The sequence below is a fragment of the Leptidea sinapis genome, chromosome 7, assembly GCF_905404315.1.
Source record: "Leptidea sinapis chromosome 7, ilLepSina1.1, whole genome shotgun sequence".
In the NCBI taxonomy this organism is placed as follows: Eukaryota; Metazoa; Arthropoda; class Insecta; order Lepidoptera; family Pieridae; genus Leptidea; species Leptidea sinapis.
In genome coordinates, this window is record NC_066271.1 from 9,704,266 (window position 1) to 9,719,113 (window position 14,848).

At 34.2% G+C, this 14,848-nt stretch overlaps 1 protein-coding gene across 4 annotated transcripts in view; it reads right to left on the reverse strand.

Annotated features, from left to right (window-relative positions):
* LOC126965453 (cell adhesion molecule Dscam2) overlaps positions 1–10,818 on the reverse strand; it is a 113,058-nt gene extending 102,240 nt beyond the window's left edge. For all 4 annotated transcript variants that reach the window (XM_050809078.1, XM_050809076.1, XM_050809080.1 and 1 more), the window contains exon 1: positions 10,673–10,818. The gene's annotated coding sequence lies outside the window, so the exon portion shown is untranslated. The remainder of the gene's footprint in view (positions 1–10,672) is intronic.
* Between the last annotated feature and the right edge of the window lie 4,030 nt (positions 10,819–14,848).

Below are 14,848 nucleotides of genomic sequence, written 5' to 3' on the forward strand. Positions count from 1 at the left end.
GTTTTGTGGGACCATTATTTTATTTAGTCATTGTAATATCAAAGCTGTAATAAATAAATAAATAAATAAATAAATAATGTATTGGCGCCAAAATGAAAAAATCTCAATGAACAATCATATAAGAATGACAGATTCCAAAATTCAAATGTAATATTTGGTATATATTTAATTGTAATAGAATAAATGGCCAGACTAAGTAGATATTAAAATAATAATTATAGAATCTAATAGTTCGTTGGACTTTTGGTATTAGAATCGATGATGCTTTTTCGAATTACGAAATTGTGGAAATCACAGAGTTCAGATTTAAGTTTAAATAAATGTTAGTGTTCAGTTCCATACACTACAAAATATATGACAATATGTGTAGCTAGATAGTAACTAAATAAAGAATAGTTTTTACTATTATTTGTGTTTAAGAATAATCGGGAATGCACTACTCTACGTAAAAAGAAACGCGCACTTCACTTCTGTCTTAGCTTAAGCTCAGCATAATCTCAGCTGTCAAATGACTATAAATACCAAATCAAAGATTGAACTGGACTAAGTTTCACGTAAGTATAGTCTGAGTAAAGCCATAATACGCTCTATAGATCTCAGTGTTAGATACTCGTCGGGGTTCCAAAATATTTTAATATCATTTTGGAACAATAATTTCTGTTTGTAGAACATTCACCCATGCCCTTTGTCTGTGAAATAAAGGACGTGCGTACTGCGTAGTGTACACCGAAATATCGAGGGTTGGACGCCCTTTACCAATTTATACCATTAACAATGCTCCCCCGTATTGCCATATGTGGCGGTTTGACACGATACTGGCATCTACGGAAATAAATATTTTAATTTTAAATTCGTTATGAAATGTTTTATAGTAGGAGTTGTTTGACGATGTTTGTGATCGTTCATATATTTCGCTAGCTAACTCTAAATCGTGCACTGTTTTCGAGACTAGCGGTCGTGACGATGTAGCGCGACCGAAAAATATTAAGCCCGTTAGTTGTGTTTTAAGAAACACAGTCGTTTCCTACTGGAAGAAAGTTATTTTATTCATATACTTTCCAGTGGGAGACTCCGTTGCACAGGACGCCGGCTAGATTATGGGTACTACGACGGCGCCTATTTCTGCCGTGAAGCAGTAATGTGTAAACATCACTGTGTTTCGGTCTGAAGGGCGCCGTAGCTAGTGAAATTACTGGGCAAATGAGACTTAACATCTTATGTCTCATGGTGACAAGCGCAGTTGTAGTGCCATTCAGAATTTATGTTGTTATGCATTGTTATGGGCAGGGCGTATCAATTACCATTAGCTGAACGTCCTAATTGTGTTGTCCCTTATTTTCATAAAAAAATTACACTCAGTATTATTGGATAAGAAATAATTAATTATGTCCTTCAGTTATTAAGTTGTTAAATTTTACATAACTCCGAATAACTGAATAATGAAAAATGTAAATACTTAGTAGTTATTTAAATTTAATAATTCTCGTGAAAATTGGAGTGTTGTGAGTACATGTGATTGTCCAATAATTGATAAGAATCTAAATATTATGATCACTAATAGTAGGCTTCTGGCCACAACTTTTGTTTAAGCCTACTAGTTTTCTTTCATATTATATACGTTTATTCGATTCTGTATCAGGACGACAACGCTCTTGTGATTCCTGTGCTCCTGGTGTTACAAGAGAGTATTAGGCTCCAGCTGGGTTCCGCTAGAAAGACCTTTGAGGTAGCAGCATGGAGAAGATCCGCCTATTCAGTCCGTAATATTTAACCTACCAATAGCTATCCTTTACTAGTCCATTGTATCTATATTAGGCTATATAACTCCCGCGGGATTCCGCTAGAAAGACCATTGAGCTAGCAGCGTGGAGAATATCCGCCTAATCAGTCCGTAATATTTGACCCACCAATAGCTATCCTTTACTAGTCCGTTGTATCTATATTAGGCTTCATAGCTCCCGCTGGGTTCCGCTAGAAAGACCTTTGAGCTAGCAGCATGGAGAATATCCGCCTATTCAGTCCGTAATATTTGACCCTCCAATAGCTATCCTTTACTAGTCGATTGTATCTATATTATGTTCCATAACACCCGCAGGGTTTCGCTAGAAAGACCATTGAGCTAGCAACATGGAGAAAATCCGCCTATTCAGTCCGTAACATTTGACTTAACCCACCAATAGCCTAACCTTTACTAGTCCATTGTATCTATATTGTATCGTCGATTGAATCATTAACCAATTCTCAAGTATCGTGGTCATCGCACGTGAGTTTCCGTCGTGCTTCCTTTGTTTGGAGTCATGGATTCATATTCGATAATGATGTAGGTACTTCATGAATACTAAACACTATATTATAGCAGTGTTTGCTATTGCGTAATGAACTCTCGGTAGATCTAATCAGGTAGTATAAAGCAGCTAACTCGAATTTTATTCGCTTAATAGAAGACATAGAATTCGAATTCGCGAATTATGAAAATGATGTGCTATAAAAATAATTCAGAAACCAAGTGTGTGTCCTTCCACGGAGTTAACAGGAGGCTTTCAGTAAAGCCCTGGACTCAGTCAACACCAACATTAACACCATCGTCAACTCAGAGGAACACGTTCTGAGCATGATGGCCGATGGGAGAAATGTCATCCGACCCGCTCACTAAACAGTTTTTTGTCCGAACTGTACTTCCAGCGTAGATTTATTCCGCAATGCATCATTACTTATATTTTAAACAAAAGAATAAAACAATTTATTTTTCTGGCAGAATATTTTCTCCTCCCGCCTCCACCTGAGAATTTTTTTTTCCGGTGCGGATGTTGAGCAGTGTTATTAAGAGTACAGAATTAAACACGGGGCCCTATTGTCGGGAAGCGCAGCTACGGAGACACCCAGTCACCCAAAACGTTATTTTAGTATGGTGACCCCTCATATATGTATAACCATTAAGTAGTTTGACAATCCGCTAGACCACCTGGGCTTCTCCGGAAGACCAGCGCTAATCATATCACCTGTGGGTTTGACCAGTAGGTATTATGCTGAGGTGAACTCCAATTCTGCATATTCATATAAATGAATAAATAAGTCTACTTCTATACTTAGTTGCAGATAAATAAGTTTTCTTTGATTCTGTCTTTCTTTACGAATTCGATGCAGATTGTGATAGTTGCAGTATAAAAACGCGACTACAGTGTGGCTAACTGCGGATGCCCAAGACCACGGAGAAGATGTCCTATGATCTTGATAGAGCTTCCATGGCGCTTATTTGTTAAAGTGACCCTCCACCATAACACCTCGCTGAGAGAGGCATTCGGCTACAAAATTACCACACCCCTGTGTGAAATACCCATAAACCAACAACCTACATATCCTCTTTTTTTCTAAGCTAAGAACTGCTCGCTGGCCATTAATTTCATTCAACAACCAGGATTTCTTCTCTGGTCTATACTGCCCACATCAATAAATATATGTATAAAGAAAATGGTCCTTTTTTTGAGACTCTTTCACGCCTAAACCCCTGATCGTATCGACATGACACTACCACCATTCGATGCGAAATTTATCCTATATAGTTTATGGCTACTTATTTTTTTATTGTGTTTATAATAAGATGAATAAAATTTAATTTATTTCCTTTTAAAATTCGCCCAGCTATACAATATGATATCCATTTTCAAACTATTATTTTTCTCCAAATAGCATTATTTCCTGCTACTTAAAAGCATGAGCATACATAAACATGTGTGAGCGATGGTCACGCTATTTTGGGCACCACTATCGAGAAATCGCTGTTAGTCTGTTATTTTGATTTGAAACCATTTAGTTTTTACGTTCCACATATACAAGAAGGCATACTTTCAATATCACGGCTAAAATACTTCATGTTAACGATGATATTGATCGGAATAATACTCATGGCATAAGATGCAACGTGTTTCAGAGAAGTTTTTCGTATATGAAATGTTGGTGATTACTAAATTTATTCGGAACCTATATTTTTTGACATAGAATATATGAGCGGCCTACTAGTACTTAATATATATGTCAAAACAACGTTTGCCGAATCAGCTAGTATATATATAATATATATATATAATATCCACATAACACCCGTGTGTGACGTGTTTCGCAGAGCTGTTATTCTGCCTTCCCACTCGCACGGCACAACATCATCATAACTATCTCGATGTGTGGCGTTCATCCACAGTTTCTAGGAAATATCTTCTACAGCGACACCCTCGGCCGCGTCTCCCTTCACAGCGGATACACTCAGTATAGTAGGTACTGAGTATCCGCTTGCATCACCTTGATTGTATGTTTTAAAGTTGAATAATCCTTCGAGTTTTCATTTGCGAACGAGCAACTGTCGCGTAGCTGTATTTCATACAGATCTGAGTATTAAAAAGAATATTGTTCACAATTTCAGGGTGATTAATTGTTTCTGGTGGGTCATTTTATTAAGCCAAAATAGCCAGTATATTTTTGAAAACATCCAGCTATCTGTCAGTAAGAGTCTCGTCAAAATCGATCCACCCATTATTAACCGGAACAAACAGACACACAATATTAAAAAATATATTGGCTGTCACGAGAAACATTTTAGTGAATATTCATTTCTATGCATTTGCATTGTTCTTGAAGTGAATCATCTAACTGTACTCTAGTTAATTGATTTTTTAATTTTTGGTATATAAGTCGAATGGAACGGGCTTCGGAGAGCGACATACGGTATTCCGTGACGTATTTACTGCCAAAACGCGCCAATACAAATATTTTAGTTGTGAAACATCAACATGCTTCATAACTAAATATTTTACTGGTGACGATTCACGTAAATATTCATTTCATTTCATAAACAGCTGTTATTTTGACATCGATAACACTTCAATTTGATTTATTAAACTTAAATTAAATAGATTACTATCTACTGTATCTATAAATAGAAATAAGTACGATTGTACCGACAGATTAGGGATATATACTTTCGCGTAAAGTATAACTATATACATTTGTGTTTGTTGGTTTGTTTATATTTCATACCAAATCTATATTATGGTTTCAGTTTAAAATAAGGAGACTGTCACTTAAATTATTAATGACGAAGTAAGCCCAGTTGTTTAGCACTCTTGCTGAATAGATCTTCAGAAATATCGTGACAATTGGCGAATAGGCTTAGTTCTGCAGCATATGCGGTTAAGAAAATTTGACGGTTAACTGACATAGATACGGCGAGATTAGTATATTTTAGTTATTTTCATAATATTATGTCCTATGGTATATTGTTGTGGGGCGTTGCGGCCGATATTAATGCCATCTTTGTGCTGCAGAAGAGGGCTATTCGCGCGATTTATAACCTAGGTCCTGGAGAATCATTGAGAGAGAAATTTAAAGAAATAAACATTTTGACTGTTGCTTCTCAATACATTTTTGATAATGTTCTGTATGTTCATAAGCACATTGAGGAATTCTCTAGAAACTGTGACATTCATAATGTTAACACGAGGAACAAACATAAACTTGTTATGCCTACTACTCGGTTGGGTCGAGTTAGTAAGTCTTTTGTTGGGCGATGTATATGCTTGTACAATTTGATCCCAGAAAATGTACAAAACAAATGTGTTACGAAATTTAAAAGAATTGTTAAAAAACGTTTGTGTGGGAAAGGTTATTATAGCATAAACGATTTTCTTAATGACACCACGGACTGGGATTAAAGCGAACACCCTCAGGCTCTTTAATTATAAATGTTTATTGTATGATATCACATTGTAATCCATATTTTATATAAAAAAAAGCCCGCTGAGTTTCTTGCGTCCATTCTTCTCAGGTCTGAGGCAGTCTCTTTTGAATGGGTGGTAGATTTTGACGTTCAATAAATGATTTTAAATCCTATTTTGAATAAAAATATTTGAATTTGAATGTGATTTATGTAAATCTCAAATACTAGCATGTTACAAACAGGCATGAAGACGATTGAAGAACGTATCAATATCCACTGGAGCGACCTATTGATTACAAGGTAAATGGTAGTTCCATCAAGCGCGAGTTCCATCGAGTTATAGGTGTGAGACGTGAGTATGACTCGTACAAACAAGTTTTGTTCATTTTAATGACAACCTCGCAATAATATTATGCATTCTTGTCATAACATGCAGCGACTGTCCAGCTCAAATCAGACACACTACTGTGGTGTTTATGTATATTAAAGGGCAAAAGAAATATAATATTAATAAAAAGTCAAATTGAGAATCTACTATTTTTTAAAGTTAAATGAAAACTGTCTTAAAATAATAGATTATATTAATCAGTAAACGGCATCAAATATATTTTGCGTTGTGACGATGTTAACTTAGGATCTAGTTCTACTGCAATACACAACTTATAATATTACCTAACTTTGAGCAAAGATTTCAATATGTACATTAAACCTTGCCTGACATATGGATGCCAGATGGTCCTTAGCAAAGAAAAATATACAAAAATTTAAAGTGTGCCAACAAAGAATTGAAAGAAGCATGTTAAAGATCAAAAAAAAATACAAGGTAATACTAGCCCAAATCAAGAAGAAAACGAAATAAGAAAAGATAGGCCACACTATAAAAAGATTAAAATGGTGATGGGAAGGACATATAGAATATAGAAAATTGGACAAAAGATATAATAGATTGGTATCCAAGACAAGGGAAAAGGAATCAAGGAAGACAACCCATTACATGAGAAGATAATTTTAAAAGAGTGATTGGATCAACGTGGAGACGATCTGCTATGGACAGATCACAATGGAAAACTCTTGAGGAGGCGTATGTCGGAAGACAAGCGAGCGATGTAGAAGATTAATAATATTACTTAGATTAGAATATTAGTGAGATTAGAATATTACTTAGATTGGAATTTTAATTAGATAAGAATAATACTTAGGTTACTTATATTGTACTTAACTTTACATTGTTTGTTATTAATGTTTGCTTAAGACTTATTTATTCATTCATTCATACCTAACTTTGGAATAGATGAAAAGCAACTATTTTTCTATTTAGTCATGGGAAAGTCCTTTCCTTTTGCTTTTATTGTGTGGAATTGCTGTTATCATGTTCATAAATGTTTATAAATACAGCACTTGTATGTTAATAAGAACGTTCAACAAAATGTTCACGAACGTCAGAGTTAGAACATTTAAACTATTTCTATGAGCAATCACTGCAATTAGTTATTCACGTGGCTTTAGTCTCGTCAACAAGTTCAGAAACATGTTAATTCTTGATAAAGCTCCTAAGAATATGAACGATGACTTCTTAAATTCGGAATGACGTCCAGAAACAGTGCAGAAACATGTATCGAAATTTTGTTTTAACAGTTAGCACTTACAAAACTGCAATTTCTTTGAACAAATTAAGATTTAAAAAAGAGCCTTTAGTACTTCGTTAATAACTCAAAAACTGTAATTATTTAAGTAATTTTGAAAAGAGATTCTAAAAGAGGAGGAAATTTCCAATAAAAAATTATTTTTAAAAATAATATTACACAACTTACTTCCACCAAGCCAAAAATTTATGTTTATAATATTAAAAAAAATTACATAATTTTAGTCATTTAAGTAGAAAAAAATTTAATTTATTTACAATAGTAGATAGATACTTTTTACTTTTATAAGTTTTTGAAATATTGTTTTTTTTTTTCAACAGTAATTTATTCTTTTAAGTGTCTCGATATCATAATTTATTCAAATTTTGGAAATTGTACTAAAAAAAATAGTGCTCAGGATATATTTTCGGCGTTGAATTAAAATAAAAAATTATAAATGATAGAGATAGAGTTCCGGGAGCTTCGTACATATTAATAACTTTTGAGTTATTAATGAAAAACTAAACGTTATCTTTTATTCATCATAATTTACAATTAATTTTAATTAAAATACATACTTACGACACATTTCTCCATTCGTCATTCCAAATCGAAGGTGCTATCGCTCGTATTTTTAGAAGGTTTTTCAAGAATTAACAAGTTTTTTAATTTGTTGACTAGATTACTTATTACAAACACCTTGAATGGTCAACATGTTTAATATTCAGGTCGGTGATTACAAATTCATTTATCACTTCTAGTTTTTTTTAGCTCTACGTTAGGCCGAAACGTGCAAACCGCACTGAATTATCAAAGCCTTGTATTTAAGTATATTATATGAGTCATGTAAGACAAAGCAATTAAAAACGATGCGGGCGACGGAATTGTATTATGAGATGAAGATCTTACGAGCAATTACTATTGTAACATTAGACACCGGGGGGTTCCCGCGGGGGGAGAGGGGCTCATTACTGATCAAGTAGCGGATGTGAACGATAGGATTACCGCGAGCCGTTTTAATCTGTAGCTGCCTTATCTATACGTTACTAATTCTATCTTATTAGTTGATAGTATCGTATCGCTGACGCTACCTACAGGCCTTATATGTTGAGTCACAATTTAAAACTTCCAAGTCAGTTGATTCGTCTGGTGTTGCAAGACAATGTGGGCGGCGGTGATCACTTAACACCAGGTGACTCGTACCCTCGTTTGTCCACCTTTTCCATAAAAAAGTCAATATGTACTATTTGATTTCTAACTTCAAGTGAAATATGCGGTGATCACTCTCACAAAATTGAAATTCTATAACAAATCGTCAGTAACACGGTGCGTCACTCCATGCCGTGTCTACTAAGAATTAAGTCACGACGATTTTTGCCCTGGCTAAATTTTGACCACAACAAATATTGTGCTGAGTATCTAATGAAGTTAATCGTCAAGAAAAATTCACTTCAATCATTAATGTGTGACGAAGCGTGAGCACATCAATTGACCGAAAATAATTTGTATAAGGCCTTAAATGATGTCTGTTCTTAATTTCACTCAAATATTTATCGATTTTCATTATTATAACACTAGAAAAAAGGGATTGCTTGTGACTAATTCTAGTAGTAGGCGTCATAAGATACATAATAGCTTTAAGGGTAAATGTATACACTTTTATAATAAAGTCCCAGCCACTGTTCAGGCATTATCTATAAATAAATTTAAAAGTTTTATAAAAAACATGGCTTTGTCGTATTCCTATTACTCCACAGCTGAATATCAAAGGGGTCGGACTGCCTGAGACTAGATTATGATTATTTTATAGCGATAGAAATTACTGTACAATATTGTATATTTTTATTGAAAAGAGCGCAAAAAAAGAATGCTGGGATAGTTTCTTGCGCCGCATCTTCTCTCTCAGAGCGCCATTTGTTTCCGAAGCGGTAGTAGTATCTAGTATATTAGAAATTACATCAAAAAGAATTCTTAAGGAATCAATTTTGATAAAATAAATGCCTTTCAACTGCATTATTGTCGAATAACCTTAAAAATTAATAGAAATAACAAATGTTTTAGACAATATATTTTAAAATATACATCGTTGTAGAAGATGACTCTTAGCAAGGACAATATAGGTACCTGATAGAGCAAAAAATCTGGTTCGAACAAGTTTTGGTTGTTTTGCACCTGCCGGGCCCTTGAGCCAGATTATTGAAAGGAAGCGTCGCGCCATGTGCTTCAGAAAAAAACGTCTTTTACATTCAAGTAAATGTATTATTGCTTTTATGGAGCACTACCTTCCTATTGCTTACACCATAAGGTAGACGAAATATTGCTTGCGGTTTAACTAATGATTCTACGTAAGAAATTTAAAGTCTTATACAAAAACTAGCCATTCCCACCCGCTTTGCGTGCGAATTTTAAAAGGAAATAAATTAATGAAGGAACGTTGGAATTCGCCGAATAGCCATAAACCATCTAGGATAAATTTCGCATCGAATGGTGGTAGTTTCATGTCGATACGATCAGTGGTTAAGGCTTGAAAGAGCCTCAAACAAAGACCATTTTCACTACATATAATAAATACACTTTATAATTTTACTATGAAGAAGTCATTTGCATAGTAGGTAGTATGACCGGATTCTCATACATATAATCTGAGAAGAGAAACCTCGTTTAAATAAAACCGCGGTTAAGCGTACATTCGTAAGAGTAAGTAAGAATCTATATTTAACACATGCTCCGGTTCTCTTCATACCTCATGGTCCTACTGCTGGAGTTAGCTCGTAACCCCTGTGTTAGAGGCGTGGTCAACCACTTAACCAACTCCTCTCTTATAAATGCGATATAAAAATAGCAATAACATACTATCTTGTATTCATGAGTCATTTAGTGACTAGTCAACCTTCGTATATTACAAAATAATATAGCATTTCTGAATAATTAATAACTCAGAAGAATGTATATATGCAAAGGAGTTGCAGGGTGAATGTGTATATGTATTTATCATTATCAGATTTGCGCAAACTCTACATTACGCGATAGTAATGTTTATCATTCTGTTAAAAACTGATTACTATAATCTTAAGTTTAATATTCACGTGTTTTATCCACACAATTAACACATGCTTAAATGTTTGTAATAACAGAGCGGGATGTATAAAATTATTGTACTTCCGAAAATATAAAATCTGTGTAAGCAAATCGCAACCCGGCCCTCCGTGACAACCAAGACAACATAGTTATCGATCGGAGTCGCGCGCCTGCACCGGCACTATAATAGCGGATATTACTTATTTATAACATAACAAACAACAGTCCAGAGAGGCACGGTATTTAAGTGATAATATTTTATTACCTGCGGCTCGCGAGCGACGGCTCAACGATTCCCCACAACACAGAGAACACAACACACGCGAAAGGACAGGCGGCGATACCGACCCGTCCGAGTATATGACGATGAGTGAGCTCTCAAATCTCAATTCATCGTAGGCCGGTCGCCGTAGCCGCGGTATGAACGAACGGCCGATGACACCCGCCAGAACGAGACAGAGTAGCCTGCTCTTTCTTTTATTCTCAGCTATGGGCTATGTTTAAGCCAATCACATTTCAACGCCGTGTGCCGAAAATTTACGAGACTGCACGATGATAACCGATGCGCCAGTATTACGGATCCTGGATTGTAAGCAGACTACGCAGTTACTAGAGCAGTCAGCGCACGCAGGATTCAATTGATGCGACACAGCTAGGACTTGGCGTCGGCGCGGACCAGATTCTCGTTCCCTTTGTCAAGGTCATAAGTAGCTAATTTTAATTAATAAATCTTATATATAAAATTCTCGTGTCACGGTGTACGTAATTGAACTCCTCCGAAACGGCTCGACTGATTTTCGTGAATCTTAGCGTGCATATCGGCTAGGGTGGAGAGTCGGACATCTATTTTTCATCCCCCTAAATGTTAAGGGTGGGGTCCACCCCAATTTTAATTTTTAATTTTTTTGACATTCTTTTTTAATTTGTTTAATTATGATTCAGCATTAAAAAATAGATACAACTTCAAATTTTCACCCATCTACGATCAACACTTTGTATCGCGATTTTAATATTATTCTAATCCATCCACAGACACGCATAGAGTTGCAATATGGCTATCGAACATAATGATTATTGTAGTACGATAAATTTAATGTATGATATGTATGGTAGGTTGAATTTTTTTATTACTTTATATGGCAATACAACGTTTGCTGGGTCAGCTAGTTAAATTATAACAAAAAAACAAAATGAAGAGTAGGAGCGGGTATGTTTATTTAATAAGGTAATTTTGAAGTTTGCTGAAAGAAGAAATTGACTGCAAAAAATTATACAGCTAATGTTAATGGAAGATTTGGGACGCACATTTTACATCATCAGATTGGAGATGTGCTGGAAAGGGACTAAGTAACGTTTAAGTATCCAGAATGACGCTGAAATCTATAGAGCCTACTTAGACTGTGCTCAGACTTTACTTAAGTAAAACATAGCTGAGTGTGATAAAACGCGAACTTGATTTTTGCATTGGGCTGTCATAGCTTAAGCTCTTTACCAGTGGGAGGCCCTTCTATAACATAACTAGCTGACCCAGCAAACATTGTATTGCCGATATTAAAATCGCGATACAAAAGTAACTGTTGATCTTAGATGGATGAAAATTTGAAGTTGTATGTATTTTTAATGCTGACTCATAATCAAACAAATTTAAAAAAAAATGTCAAAAAAATCAAAAAAAATTTCGTGTGGACCACACTAACATTTAGGGGAATGAAAAAATAGATGTTGTCCGATTCTCAGACCTACCCAATATGCACTCAAAATTTCATGAGAATCGGTCAAGCCGTTTCGGAGGAGTTCGGTACTGCACACCGTGACACGAGAATTTTATGATATAACGGCGTCTATTTCTGCCGTGAAGCAGTAATGAAATGAAATTATATGAAATGAAATTATTTATTTTGCTTTGGAATAGGGTATGTCCAGATCTTAAACATTACAATGTGTCCAACTTAAATTAAAAGCCTGCAAAAACTTAACACTTAATTAACTATTCATTAATACTATAAAAAATATTTTCAAGAAGTCATATAAGGAGTCTAGGTATAAACATATTATTTGACAGTATTTTCAAGTTCTCAGGCAATTTGTTATATACGTAATTTTATGCTCCTGTTATGGCTATTTTAAGAAAAAGTGTTGTTTTAGGACAATGTATCAAAAACCAGTCTATGCGGCTGTTTTGTTACTCTAGCATTTAGGTCTAAAGGGTGCCGTAGTTAGTGAAATTACTGGGCAAATGAGACTTAACATCTAATGTCTCAAGGTGACACGGTCAATTGTAGTGCCGCTCAGAAGCTTCCGTTTTTCAAGAATCCTGAGTTGCACTGCATTGTAATCGGCAGGGATTAATTACCATCAGCTGAACGTCCTGCTCGTCTCATCTCTTATTACTATACAAAAATCTCTGCATTATTTCAGTTATCAAATGACTATAAAAACGAAATCAAATATTATGATAAGCTTACACTCGGTTATGTTTTACATAAGAAAAGTCTCAGCAAAGTTTAGACTTTATACTTTAGCGTACTTAGGTACTCTCTATAGGTCTCGGCCTAGAACAGACTGTGTAGATGGGTTGCTGTGAGTGACAGTATTCAAAAAAGCTTTTCTTCTATTATATACTATTAATTGTAATATATATTAATTGTAAGAAGGCTCTTCATGAAGCACTTCAAAATATGTCCTATGAAGAAAAATACTAATAGAAAAATTACTAATAGTGTTAAAATAAACATTATCTTTATTTTATTTGTAGTAGTTAATAGTCATTACTTTGAAGACATTGTTTACTCATATACTTAACATGTAGATTAATTTATACCTTTTTACTTTAATAAGTTACTCTTTTTTGTGATTATTTAGTTTTAATATAAACTCTTTACGCCTGTAACACAGGATTACCTAGTTCAGGCACAGTGTTAACTAGCTTTTAAGTTAGACTTGTATTATTATTATTATTTTGTAATTTAACATAAATATATTGAATTTGAATGCAAATCTTACGTCGTGGAAATTGTGTAGAGTCTTGAGTAGAGACGGGTTCAAGTCGCCCGATACTGGCTTTATTTCAAATAGAAAGAAGCATGTTTATGTAGCCATTACTTTGTACGTGAAACACTAATGATATAAGTAACATTTTTCTAATCATGAAACGACAAAGTAATATTTTTTTTAAGAACATTTTGTAGAGCTTAAATGTTGTAGTATCTCAGTACGCCCGATGAATATAAATAATATAATAATATCACGCTTTAGGTAAATATAAACTATGTGTCAGTTTTAACATTTTTTTTTAAAAGTTAAATTTGTGAAATTAATATAATTTACAACATAATATATATCACTCGAGGGAGAGTGCGATTCCGTTAGGGGGGGTGAATTTCAATAAACTCAATAAAAATAATGAATTCATACTAATTGAGTGACCTATTACAAACAGATGTTATAATATAAATTATAAATAATTCCCCTATTATTATGGGCGTTCCGCAGGGTTCGATATTAGGTCCATTGCTTTTCCTGATTTATATAAATGACCCGCCTATCTATGTAAACAAATTATGGAAGTCGACATAATTTGCAGATGACACTTCTCTTATTTTTAAACTAAATAGACAAGAAGAAAATGTTGACGATATCCACAATGTGTTTTCCAAAATAGTGTGTTGGTTTAGTTCCAATAATAAGTTGTTATCAAATTCAAATAAAACTAAATGAAGTAAATTCTCATAACCGATTCTTTTCTGATGTTGAGACAGCAAAGCTTGCTAGCCTATATTTCAGTTTTTTCCATAGTAATGTGTCATATGATATGATACTGTGGGGATCAGCTGCTGATATTCAGGACATTTTTGTATTACAAAAGAGAGCGCCATTTATAAATTAGGACCTCGTGATTCGCTTATAGATTTATTTAAAGAAATCAATATTTTGACTATTGCACGCTATGCTGATGATATTACAATAATTATCCCTGACACAAACTCAAAAAGACCATACGACTCGATCATAAATGATGAAATCATTAAAATCGGCAAATGGTTAGAAAATAACAATTTAAATATTAATATAATAAAAACAAAACTTATACAATTTAAAATTACAATACCATTTATCCACCCCTTAGAAACATAACATACAATAAAATTAAAATTGATGAGGTTGAAAATACCAAATTCTTAGGCATAATAATGGATAAGAATCGTAATTGGAAAGCTCACGTTGAATCATAATGCAAACGTCTTAATAAGTTTGTTTTTGCAATAAAGAGAATAAAAAAAGCTTTGTCAGAAAAAGCGGCTTTAACGGCCTACCACGCTTACGTGGAATCTATAATTGGGTATGGTATCATAATATTGGGTAACTCAACAGTAATAAATAGAGTCTTAATAGCGCAAAAAAAATGTTTGAGAGCTGCAGCGGGAAAAGGACCCCTTGAAAG